Genomic DNA, 14,103 nt, shown 5'->3' with positions numbered 1-14,103 from the left:
CTTGGACTCCAAATCATTCCGACCTGGGAACTCTCAGGAATTGAAGCCATGTGGATTTTCTCAGGTGCTGCTAATTCTGTAACAATGGATCACACCACCTGCTTTTTTCAAACCCTTAAGGAAGCAAGTTCCTGGTACATTCTTGACACCCAGTGTCTCCAGTCTTGGCATTTTTCTTGGTTGTCCCACCCTCCTCCATAAGTTAACCTATTCTCAAGAAGTGTTTGGACTGTATTCTATCCAGAAACTCAGAGAGAAGTTGTGAAGTTGTGGTGTTTGCCTCCTGCGTCAGAGACTCTGAGGTCTACAGCTCTAGAGGACACTGGAGATAGGAGGTCTAAGGCCCAGAGGGCTGGGTCCACCAGAGGTGCCACTCTGTGTGTGAAAACTCTCTCAAGAGCCAAAGTCAACCTTCTACACTAGGAAAACAGTTTGTTGGCACAAACAAGATAAGATGGACCTTGAAAACTCTAGGAGGAAGTTTAAGAAAGCTCCCAATTGCCAAATTCGAAACAGTTTCAAGACAAAATAAATAACAGAGAATTAGATGATAACCAAAAGTATAAAGTAATATGTATGAGTCCATACTCATATAAATAAATGACTAAATAAACAAATGTGGGAGAAGAAACACCCATTCCTTAAAGAAACATCCTGAATAACACAGATAGATTATCCCTGCAAGGAGGGGGAAATTACTGCCATGATCACCTGATTGTGGGCTAGCCTTAGTAACTTATTTCCAAAGAGAAGAGGAGGGGAAGGAGAAAACAGTGCAGAAACTGGACAAACATAATCAACTAATCAAGGCTCATATTCCCAGTGTAAGACTCTCTGCTGTCACGTGTACCCTGAGGTAATGGGCAGGAAGGGTGATTCACCTCTGTGGTGTTTTCCTCAAGACCAAAAGTCTTAAACCCACTCTACATTATGAGAACAACAGCAGCCATATTCAGCTTGGAGGGCCTTCTACCATCCCTGGCCAGTGCTCCTCAGGACTGCCAAGGCCATAACAGACCAGGAGAGAATGAATAACTCCACAGAGCAGAGGACTTGAAGGACACATGACAGTGAGTGCAGCGTGTATAGGTTGTGGATTAGATCCTGGAACCCAAAGTGACATTAATGGACAACCTGGTTAAAACCAAATATAGTGTGAGGTTTAGTTATTCATAATCATCTAATATTGTTTCTCAGTTTTGAGAAATATTTGTAACTTTTCAATAAATCAAAATTTATCCCAAATTAAAATTTTATTTTATAAACAGCTTGCATAAGAAAAGGGCTACATGTGCTGCATTCCTCCATTGAATCTGACCAGCTCTTCACCCTGATGTCACTAAATGTCCCCACAGTCTGGGGACATCTCAGAGGATCCTGTGGCACCCTTGGAAGGGCATTGGGCTGGATCCATAGCAGCCACCTGTGTTACTCAGCACTCCAGGCCCTGGCTCCTCTCCTCACAGAGTTGGGGAGGGCACTGGGGGCAGTGTCTTCTGAAGGACAGGAGGCATGGGATCCATGGGCAGGGGTCTCACCACACGGAAGTCCTGCCACCATAGACAAAAAGGCAGCATGTGCAGCCTGGGCCTTGTGGTGTTCACCTTCCTGCCCAGGAACCTCTGAGACACATCTTCAGTCACCTGAGCCCTTCGTGGGGTGACCTTCAGAAAAGTGGCCCCCAGATAGCAGGAGCCATGATGAGAAGAGGCTCCATGGATGTCAGCTGACACTGCAGCTCAGTACTTGGTGCCTCTTTGCCAAAAGCAGTTACTGGATGTGAATCCTATTTGGCTAAGGGTCTGACTGTGGTCATGCCTTGTGTCCCAACTCACTTCTGGCCCTCAGCAAACCTTATTTCACCACAGGTAACCCAGAGAAAATTCAGCCAGATGCCTCCAGAGAAAAACTACCTGATTCTGCTAGCCAGAAAGTCATAAAGAGATGGAAGCAAGCTTTGGCTGCCAAGACAGAAATAACAGGACAGAGCCAAGCCCCAAAGGAAAGGCCCTAGATCCAGCAATAGCAGAAGTCATTAATGCAATGAAGAGCTCATGGATAAATGCACTGCTTTAGTGTTACCATCGTAACCAAGAAGTTTCTTCACAATTTCTTCTTACAAAATAATGTATAACACTGACTACTATTCCAAAGGTATAATACATTTATAATCATCCTTAAGCTGGCCATGCTCATGGAATCAGAACACAGGATACCCAGCTGGGGCTTCAAACACAGGCTTCTGAAGGGGTCCACATGGAATGGGAAAATGTTCTTTTACATGCCCCAAGGGGGTAACCCCAGAAAGCTCAGGACTCAGAAGATCCTGAGGAGCGCTCAAAAGACAAAAGTGTTGACAGAAACACAGCTTACACTCTGAAAGAAAGCATAGAAAACACACACATGGATTTATCATGTTCATTCCCCAATTACTGAGGTAACTGTAAACTCACTACTTTGGATAGACAAATATGCCCCACTTGTAAAACCTGCAAAACTGCACACAACCCGCTGTATCTGGGCAGCTGGGGCACAGAAACTAGCATGGTCAACACAACACAGCCAGGTGAAGAGGCCCTGCTGATGATAGCAGGGCAAAGGCAAGCCCAGATAGCAGGACATCACCACTGCCTCCACCACAAAGGCAGCTCTGAGCAGACACAGAGGACTGGCCCAGATTCAGGAGCATCTTCCACACTCAATCCATGAGGAAACAGCCCATCCTACATTCTTTCAGGAGAGGCACAGAAGGAATAAAATAAATCAGAGAAATACCAAAATGATTTTGGCCTAGCTGTTCAAGGGAAAATATTAGAGCAAAGCCCTAAAAGATTTCTGAGGAAGCCCAGAACTAAGAGCAACCCTGATGAGCCTTCCCTGGTGGTCCAGTGGTGAAGAATCCATCTTCCAATGCAGGAGACACTGGTTGGATCTCTGGTTGGGAACTTAAGATGCCACATATCATAATGTAACTAAAACTCATGTGCCACAACTAAAGAGAAGACTGAGCACTGCAACAAAAGATCCCACATGCTGCCACTACAAAGATCCTGTGTACCACAACTAACCCCCAGCGGAGCTGAGCATAAATAAATAAATAGATTTAAAGACGAGGGAGACGGTGACAGTGCTTGCTTCAGCAGCACATATACTAAAACTGCAACAACACAGAGAGGATAGCATGGCCCCTGCACAAGAATGGCATCCAAATTTGTGAAGCATTCAATATTTTCTCATGTGTATAATAGACAACTAGCAAGAAGCTGCTATATAGCACAGAGGGCCCAACCTAGCTCTCTGTGACAATCTAGAGGGTTGGAGTTCAGGAGGAGAGATTCAAGATGGAGATGATATATATGTATGTATATGTGTATATATATTTATTTATATATATATATATATATAATTATGACTGATTCACATTGATGTACAGCAGAGACCACTGCAACACTGTAAATCAATTATCTTCCAATAGAAGAAAACAAAATTAAATTTTAAAAAAAGAAGAGATACAAAGATCCTGCCAATGGCCAGGGAGGACAAGTCAAGGCAGGATTTAGGCTGATCATCAAATCCAGGGAGACTGCACAGTGGTATGATATGGTGCACAGCTGTGTGGCTGCAATACAGGCTTACAAAACATTCTATTCCTGAACTGTCTGATTGCTTTGAAGTGGAAAATAAAATGTGAAAAATAAATTTTCCTCTTCCTCGCAATATTCCGTGAAAAAGATAGTAAGGGAATTTAAAACTATGACCCCATATGGACAAAGGGAAAACTATGGGGTTATCACCCGATGATGAAATAGAACACATTTTCAGAGAAGAGAAAGCACAGAAAGACATAGTTACTATGGGCAGAGAAAGCCATATCTAACAAATAAAGCAGAGTCCATTTTCCCTACATAATTCTAAAGAGCTCTGGGCTACAAAGACACTGGGCACTACAGTGGGTAAGTACAGCTGTAGATCTGAAAAGAGATAACTGATGTGAAATTTCTACATGAAATCACTGAAATCTCTAACCCTCTGCCCCACCTCTTTCATTTACAGAATACCTGCATTCAGGTAAACATCCTCCAAGAAGGAAGCTGGAGAGCCAGCATGATGTAATGGTTAAGATCAGGGACCCTACACTTCATGGTTCCAAATTGTTTGCATTCAAAACATAAGCATTTCCAACGGCACCACTATAAGCTAGAACATAACAGAAAAGCATCTTCAAATTTCTAAAGCAAATTTAGAATTCCAACCCTAGGAAGGTCGCAATCCAAATATGTAAGAACCAATTATTGTCCTTCCTTGCATCTTCTCTCAGGGACATATAAGACAGTGTACCTCACTAACATGAAAGAACAGACCAAGAAAGGAGAAGACATCTGAATTCCCAAGATGAACTGGAGGGAAATTCCAGGACAACCACTACACTAGATTTGGAAAGTCATCAGTCCAGAATGAAGTCCAGAAGAAGGGGCAGCTCCAGGTGATATCGCTCTAGAGAGGGAAAAGGTGGATCAGTAGATTGTTTTAGTGTCTGATCAAGGGAAGAAGAGTTTTCATTTTTTCATAAAGGATTTGGGTTAATTCAGATACTTGCAGATAAGAAAGTATGAGCAAGGCTAATATAACAATGTATGCTATGCTATGTTAAGTCACTTCAGTCGTGTCCGACTCTGTGCGACCCCATAGATGGCAGCCCACCAGGCTCCCCCATCCCTGGGATTCTCCAGGCAAGAATACTGGAGTGGGTTGCCATTTCCTTCTCCAATGCATGAAAGTGAAAAGTCAAAATGAAGTCGTTCAGTCGTGTCCGACTCTTAGCAACCCCATGGACTGCAGCCTACCAGGCTCCTCCATCCATGGGATTTTCCAGGCAAGAGTACTGGAGTGGGGTGCCATTGCCTTCTCCGAATATAACAATGTATAAAAATATATTTTTTGGCTCTTTGTTCGGCGAACACGCGGAGAGTAAAAATGGTTCTCCGGCGGTTCCCCAGTAGTCTGCTGCGGAACCTTCGCCAAACCAGGGGGAGGCTGCCTCCTGCGCCGTCTTTGCACAGCTACCGCGTGCAGGCTCCTGATTCTCGAAGGAGGGTCCGAGGCACCACGAGGGAGTTAAAACGTCCACCGGTGTGTTATTTTTAAAAGAAGGCCTGAGAGCTTTGGAAGCCCAGCCAGGGCAGTACCCCTTCACAGAGATTCCAGGCTAACCTGGTGACTGAAGGCCTAAGGTTTAGAATTCTCTTGGAGAAGCACTTTTGGGGTGGCTGGGATGTCCAGGTGGTGGTTCCTGCCACTTCAGCAACAGGCTGTGACAAGAAGTGGAGAGCAGCATGCCTTCTACCTGGTACTGTGTTTTAGGATTTTGCTGATGCAGAGGATGTCCTACCTGGTGTTGGTCAGATCCTTGGAACGTCACATGTTTCCTGCATGAACCTGTGTGAGTAGCTGTCAAACTCCGGTGCAGGGGGGATGGGCTGATTAGAAGTTTGGGGACCAAAATCAATTAGGTGATCTTTATTAGAAAGATTGCAATAAAATGTTTTAAAGCAAATGAAAATAGGTGGGTCTGAGTAAAAACAAGAGGGTACAGAAAGGTTTAGGGATGTGAAAGTGAATGAGCATCAGTTGACATCTAGCTGTATGTACCTCTTTCCAGCTACATTACAAAAAACTAAAATTAGGTTTGTCATATATTGACACCAGTGTTGAGGATTTCTAGATGGAGTACCATAATATTTTTAATATTTGAGGTTTTAATTATACTATTTACACAATCATCCAGTTTTCTTTTTGATGAATTGGTGAAAACATAGGTTGTCTGGATATATTCTTAGAAGAAGAATAATCCTGGTGGTTGTCAGGAGCTGGGAATGAGGAAGTGAAGAAGTATTTAATGGGTATTGTTTCACTTTTACAAGGTGAAAGAGTTGATGGGGATGGATGGTGGTGATAATTGGTCAATGTTATGAACATAGTTATTACCACTGAACTGTATGCCTAGAAGTGGTAAAGATTTGGGGAGGGATAAATTGGAAGATTGGGATTGATACATACACACCACTAAGTATAAAATAGATAACTAATAAAGACCTGTATAGCACAGGAAATTCAGTGCTCTGTAGTAGTCTATAAGAGAAGAGGATCCCAAAGTGTATGTATAACTGATTCAGTTTACTGTATACTTGAAACTAACACATTGTAAATCAACTACACCCCAATAAAATTTTTTAATGGTAAAAAATATATATATATTTTTTTTGTTTCAAAAAGTTAGTTTATTCTAAGAATGGAAGAATGCAAATATAGCTTAGCATTATAAATACACACACTTCACTGCATAAACACAACCAAGGAGGACTCTAAGGTGTCTTCCCAGAACAGACACCATGTCCTCCACATGCCTCTTGTCTGTAGAAAAACTTTCATCTCCTAGGCCTTTGCTGAAATCCAAAGAGTACATTTAATCAGAGATGTGAGAAAATGCAGGAAGAGAGAAAAACAGTCAAGTAAGACAATATAATAATAGTTTTTCCATAAAACAAAGTCAAGGACCTTTACTTACTCTTGAAGAGATATAGATAATTTCTGAGCTATGTCCTTCAAACTGTTTTGCAGATACCAAATTCCCCATCAGGTGGAAGAAGTTAACTCCATGTTTCCCATAAGCATGTAGACTAGACTTTTGGAACCAGTAGGTTGATGATACTGCCTCCTGATTACCTCAGCACCAACCAATCACAAGAAAGTCCACCAGCTGATCACACATCCCACAAACTCCCCTCCCTCACCCTCTGAGTGAAACCCAGGGTTTCAGTCTCTGAAACCCTGTGGAGAGTTCAGGCCTCTGAATGCTATCTGGACTCTTTGCTTGGTGCCCTTCGATAAACACTGTACTTTTCATCACCACAACCCAATGTCAATAGATTGGCTTTACAGTGCATGGGCAAGCAGACTCAGGCCAAGTTCAATAACATACAGAGACTAAAGAAGAACAGTTGAGTGATAACTGGTGAAGAAAAAAAGATTTAATACTAAGCAATTACTTGTGATTTAAAAACATATTTAACAAATTGGAATAAAAGAGGTCTTCATAAGCAAGATAAAGTACATATATTACCAAAAAAACACCATATTTGATGCTTTAATGTTATAGCAGTCCATTTAAAATAAGAAACAAGATAACAATGCTTCAATCACTGCTTCTTCTAAACACTGTTGTATTATATTTACTAACCAATTCAGTAAGAAAAGAAAGTCTGATATCAGTGAAATAGGAAACTGATTAAGAATCAAGAATATCAAATTTCCCTGGTAGTCCAGGCGTTGGAAGTTTGCCTGCCAATGCAGGGGATACAGGTGCAATCCCTGGTATGGGAAGATTCCACAAGCCTCAGACAACTAAGCTTATGAGCCACAAGTACTGATCCTAAACTCCAGAGCCCACAAACCACAACTACTGAGCTCACTCACTGCAAGTATAAAACACACACCCGAGAGCCTGTGCTCCACAACAAGAGAACCAACCACAATGAAAAGTTCATGTAAAGAAATAGACAGTCCTTGCTGCTCACCACAGAAAGAGAAAGTGATGAAGACATCATGCAGTACAAAAAAAAAAAAAAAAGAATATCAACAAACATCAAAATGAGGGTCTTTAAAAATATCAAAAAACTTGATAAACCTTGCATGCGTGCTAAGTCAATTCAGTCGTGTCTGACTTTTGTGATCCTATAAACTGTAGCCTGCCAGACTCCTCTGTCCACTGGATTCTCCAGGCAAGAATACTGCAATGGGCTGCCATGCCCTCCTTCAGGGGATCTTTCTGATCAAGGGATTGAACCCACATCTCTTACATGTCCTGCACTGGCAGGTGGGTTCTTTACCACTAGTGCCATCTGGGAAGCCCACATATCAAAAGAAAAATAAAAGAAATACAATACAAATTACCATAATAAATAAAAGAAGGAATGTCTTCATAGAGTCCACATACATGAAAATAAGAACATACTATAAACAAATTATGGCAATTAATTGGATGGCTCAGATGAAATGGACAACTTTATTAAAGACAATAATTTCAAACAGTGATTCGATGCAAAAGAGAAAAGATAAACTTTAATTAAACCATCATACATAGAAGTTCTGGGCCAAAGAGTTATACTAGTGAATGTTATAAAATACTTCAAGAAGTAATAACAATCCTATATAGATGCTATAAGAAAATGAATGACAAGCAAACCTTCCCAACTCAACTCTTGAGGTCAATATTATCCTCATCATAGTTTCAGGAAAAAATATTACAAGAAAACTATAGAATCATACCCTTCATAAACATACACCCACAAAAAATTAACAACATTAGCAAATCAAATCGAGCAACACATGAAAATAGTACATAAAGACAAAGTGGTGTTTACTCAGAGAATACAGGATTTGTTTAAAAATGCAAAGTCAATCAAGGTAATCCACCATATTAACAGAATAATGAAGAAGAGTCATATAATTACCTCAAATGAAGCAGAAAAGATGTTTTAAAAAAATTAAAACATTCATAATAAAACATATGCATAACAAAAGAACTATATACAGAAAATTATAAGACAATAATGAAAGAAATCAAAGATGACATAAACAGATGGAGAGATATTCCATGCTCCTGGGTAGGAAGAATCAATATTGTGAAAATGACTATACTACCAAATGCAATCTACAGATTAAATGTGACCCCTATCAAATTATCAATGGCATTTTTCACAGAACTAGAAAAAAAAAAACAACTTCACAATTCATATGGAAATACAAAAGACCCCACATAACCAAAGCAGTCTTGAGAAATAAGAATGGAGCTGGAGGAATCAACCTTCCTGACTTCAGACTACACTACAAAGCTACACTCATCAAGACAGTACAGTGCTGACACAAAAACAGAAATATAGACCAATAGAACAAGATACAGAGCCCAGAGATAAACCTACACACCTACAGCTACCTTATTTTTGACAAAGGAGGCAAAAATACACAAAGGGGCAAAAGCAGCCTCTTCAAAAAGTGGTGCTGGGAAAACTGGACAGCTATGTGCAAAAGAATGAAATTAGAACACTTCCTAATGCCATAGACAAAGATAAACTCAAAATGGATTATAAAACTAAATGTAAAATCAGAAATTATAAAACTCTTAGAGGAAAACATAGGCAGAACTCTCATGACATAAATCAAAGCAAGATCTTCTATGACCCACCTCCTAGAGTAATGGAAATAAGAACAAAAATAAACCAGTTGGTGTACACGTGTACATCCATGGCAGATGCGTGTTGATGTATGGCAAAACCAATACAATATTGTAAAGTAAAAATAATAATAATAATAATAAAATAAAAATAAATAAATAAATAAACCAGTGGGACCTAATTAAACTTAAAAGTTTTGCACAGCAAAGGAAACTACAAACAAGGTGAAAAGACAACCCTCAAAATGGGAGAAAATAATAGCAAAGAAAACAACTGACAAAAAATTAATTCCCAAAATATAAAACCAGCTCATACAACTCTATATTAGAAAAACAAACAACCCAGTCAAAAAGTGGGGAAAAGACCTAAACAGACATTTCTCCAAAGAAGACATACAGATGGTGAACAAACACATGAAAAGATGCTCAACATCACTCATTATTAGAGAAATACAAATCAAAACTACAATGAGATACCACCTCACACTAGTCAGAATGGCCATCATCAAAAAGTCTATAAACAGTAAATGCTGGAGAGGGTGTGAAGAAAAGGGAAATGTCTTGCATTTAAAGAGGTTTATATAAACCTCATTATAAATTGATACAAACTGATATAAATTTATATATAAATTGATACAACCACTATGGAAGATGGTATGGAGATTCCTTAAAAAACTAGGAATAAAACCACCATATGACCCAGCAATCCCACTACCAGGCATATACCCTGAGGAAACCAAAACTAAAAAAGACACATCTACTCCAACGTTCATTGTAGCACTATTAACAACAGCTAGAACATGAAAGCAACCTAGATGTCCTTCGACAGATGAATGGATAAAGAAGCTATGGTACACATATACAATGGAATACTACTTAGCTATAAAAAGGAATGCATTTGAGTCATTTCTAATGATGTGGATGAACCTAGAGCCTATTATACAGAGTGAAGTAAGTCAGAAAGAGAAATATAAATATCATACACTGATGCATATATATGAAATCCAGAAGACAGAATTTATTTTCAGGGAAGCAATGTAGAAAGAGACATAGAAAACAGACCTAAGGATACAGGAGGAGGGGAGGAGGGAGAGGGTGAGATGTATGGAGAGAGTAACATGGAAAAGTATAATACCATATGTAAAATAGATAGCCAATGGGAATTTGCTGTATGACTCAGGGAACTCAAAAAGGGGCTCTATGACAATCTAGAAGGGTGGGGTAGGGAGAGAGATGAAAGGGAGGTTCAGGAGGGAGGGGACATGGGTGTACCTATGGCTGATTCTTACTGATGTATGACAGAAAACCACAAAATTATGTAAAGCAAATATCCTTCAATAAAACAAAGAAAAAATTAAAAATCCATAAAATAAGATGAAAAGGCACCTTCTTCAACATTATGAGTTGGACCTACAAAACCACCTACAACTGACGTAATAATTAATTATGAAAGAGTGAATCCTTTCCTCTTAAAATCGAGAAGGCAAAGATGCCCACCTTCATGATTTTTCTGGAACATTTTACTGGCAGTTCTGACTAGTGAAGCCAAAGAATAAAAAAGAAATACAGACTAAAAAGAAGGTAAAACTGTGCATAACAAAAAGAAATTGAAAAAAATTCAACATCCATTAACCCTTTCAGTACAACATATAGCGGAAAACTTCCTGAATCTAATAAAAGGCATCAAAAATAACACAGCGACAGCTAACATTGTATTTAACAAACAAAGACTGAATTTTTCCCCTTAAGATTAAGGAGAAGGCAAAGAGGCCTGTTTCTATTTCTATTAAACATTTGACTGGAAGCTCTCACAACTATAATAAGGAAAGAAAAAATGAAAACAAAGTACAATTGGAAGGGAAGAAATCAACTCTCTTCATTCATAGAAAATATTAATATGCAGTGTAAATTATAATATAGAGAAAAAATTTCAAAGAACCTACAAAAACACCATTATGCATATAAGTGAGCTGAATATACTTGTAAAATACAAGTCAACATAAACATAAAAATGTATTTTACATATAAGCAACAAATAATCGGAAATTGAAGTAAAATACCATCCATAATAGCACCAGAAACATAAAATATTGTGGTATGAATTAATAAAATATGTGCAGGACTACACAATGGAAACTACAAAACATCAATTTCTGAGAGAAATGAAGTAATAAATAATTGGAGACATATACCGTGATTTTATATTGAAGGACTTAATACTGTTAAGATTTCAATTCTATTGATCTTCAGTTTCAATGCAATCCTGATTCATATGCCAGCAGGAAGTTTGTAGAAAGTTACAAACTGATTCTAAAATGTATATAGTCAGCAAGATGGTTTAGTAGGAGATCCCACTCTCTATCCCCACAAGGAAAACAATTGGACAGACAGATGTGAATCAAACAGCTCTGATAGACTTCAGAGTTCACTTAAGAAGCTGCAGCAACATAGTCAGTTCAGTTCAGTTGCTCAGTCATGTCCAACTCTTTGCGACCCCATGAAGCAAGCAGCAAGCCAGGCCTCCCTGTCCATTACCAACTCCCGGAGTTCACTCAGACTCACGTCCATCGAGTCAGTGATGCCATCCAGCCATCTCATCTTCTGTCGTCTCCTTCTCCTCATGCCCCCGATCCCTCCCCAAATCAGGGTCTTTTCCAATGAGTCAACTCTTCGCATGAGGTGGCCAAAGTATTGGAGTTTCAGCCTCAGCATCAGTCCTTCCAATGAATACCCAGGACTGATCTCCTTTAGGATGGACTGGTTGGATCTCTTTGCAGTCCAAGGGACTCTCAAGAGTCTTCTCCAACACCACAGTTTAAAAGCATCAATTCTTTGGCGCTCAGCTTTCTTCACAATCCAACTCTCACATCCGTACATGATCACTGGAAAAAACATAGCCTTGACTAGATGGACCTTTGTTGGCAAAGCAATATCTCTGCTTTTCAATATGCTGTCTAGGTTGGTTATAACTTTTCTTCCAAGGAGCAAGCGTCTTTTAATTTCATGGCTGCACTCACCATCTGCAGTGATTTTGGAGCCTAAGAAAATAAAGTTTGTCACTGTTTCCATTGTTTCCCCATCTATTTGCCATGAAGTGATGGGACTGGATGCCATGATCTTCGTTTTCTGAATGTTGAGTTTTAAGCCAACTTTTTCACTCTCCTCTTTCACGTTCATCAAGAGGCTCTTTAGTTCTTCTTCACTTTCTGCCATAAGGGTGATGTCATCTGCATATCTGAGGTTACTGGTATTTCTCCCAGCAATCTTGATTCCAGCTTGTGCTTCTTCCTGACCAGCATTTCTCATGATGTACCCTGCATATAAGTTAAATAAGCAGGGTGACAATATACAGCCTTGACGTACTCCTTTCCTGATTTGGAACCACTCTTGTTCCATGTCCAGTTCTAACTGTTGCTTCCTGACCTGCATACAGATTTCTCAAGAGGCAGGTCAGGTGGTCTGGTATTCCCATCTCTCAGAATTTTCCACAGTTTGTTGTGGTCCACACAGTCAAAGGCTTTGGCATAGTCAATAAAGCAGAAATAGATGTTTTTCTGGAACTCTCTTGCTTTTTCCATGATCCAACAGATGTTGGCAATTTGATCTCTGGTTCCTCTGTCTTTTCTAAAACCAGCTTGAATATCTGGAAGTTCAAGGTTCATGTATTGTTGAAGTCTGGCTTGGAGAATTTTGAGCATTACTTTACTAGCGTCTGAGATGAGTGCAATTGTGTGGTAGTTTGAGCATTCTTTGGCATTGCCTTTCTTTGGGATTGGAATGAAAACTGATCTTTTCCAGTCCTATGGCCACTGCTGAGTTTTTCAAATTTGCTGGCATATTGAGTGCAGCACTTTCACAGCATCATCTTTCAGGATTTGAAATAGCTCAACTGCAATTCCATTACCTCCACTAGCTTTGTTCGTAGCAATGCTTCCAAAGGCCCACTTGACTTCACATTCCAGGATGTCTGGTTCTAGGTTGGTGATCACAACCATTTGGGTCATGAAGATCTTTTTTGCATAGTCCATCTGTGTATTCTTGCCACCGCTTCTTAATATCTTCTGCTTCTGTTAGGTCCATACCATTTCTGTCTTTTATTGAGCCCATCTCTGCATGAAATGTTCCCTTGGTAGCTCTAATTTTCTTGAAGAGACCTCTAGTCTTTCCCATTCTATTTTTTTCCTCTATTTCTTTGCATTGATTGCTGAGGAAGGCTTTCTGATATCTCCTTGTTATTCTTTGGAACTCTGCATTCAAATGGGTATATCTTTCCTTTTCTCCTTTGCCTTTTGCTTCTCTTCCTTTTTCACCTGTTTGTAAGAACGCCTCAGACAACCATTTTGCCTTTTTGCATTTCTTTTCTTTGGGGATGGTCTTGATCACTGCCTCCTGTACAATGTCTCAAACGATGTCTATAGTTCTTCAGGAAGAACTATCCGATCTAATCCCTTGAATCTATTTGTCATTTCCACTGCATAATCATAAGGGATTTGATTTAGATCATAGCTGAATGGCCTAGTGACCAGTGCATTCTCTTGGCAAATCTCTGTTAGGCTTTGCCCTGCTTCATTTTGTACTCCAAGGCCAAACTTGCCTGTTACTCCACATATCTCTTGACTTCCTACTTTTGCATTCCAGTCCCCTATGATGAAAAGGGCACCTTTTTTGCTGTTAGTTTTAGAATGTCTTGTAGGTCATCAGAGAACCATTCACCTTCACCTTCTCTGGCATTAGTGGTTGGGGTGTAGACTTGGATTACTGTGATATTGAATGACTTGACTTGGAAATGAACAGAGAAAACAGTATGATGCTGACATGCAGATATATAGACCACTAGAACAGAATAGAGAGCCCAGAAAGCCTGCGAGTGCACA

General features: G+C 39.7%; 1 non-coding gene across 1 annotated transcript; it reads left to right on the top strand.

The window, feature by feature from the left end:
- Positions 1-3,127: 3,127 nt before the first annotated feature.
- Positions 3,128-3,233, top strand: LOC112580520. The gene has a single exon (XR_003104914.3). It is a non-coding gene; the product is annotated as a U6 spliceosomal RNA (small nuclear RNA).
- The last annotated feature ends 10,870 nt before the right edge of the window (positions 3,234-14,103 follow it).

Source organism: Bubalus bubalis, chromosome 18, assembly GCF_019923935.1.
Source record: "Bubalus bubalis isolate 160015118507 breed Murrah chromosome 18, NDDB_SH_1, whole genome shotgun sequence".
In the NCBI taxonomy this organism is placed as follows: Eukaryota; Metazoa; Chordata; class Mammalia; order Artiodactyla; family Bovidae; genus Bubalus; species Bubalus bubalis.
The sequence above is the reverse complement of the archived record's forward strand: the minus strand, read 5'-3'. Positions and strand labels throughout refer to the sequence as shown.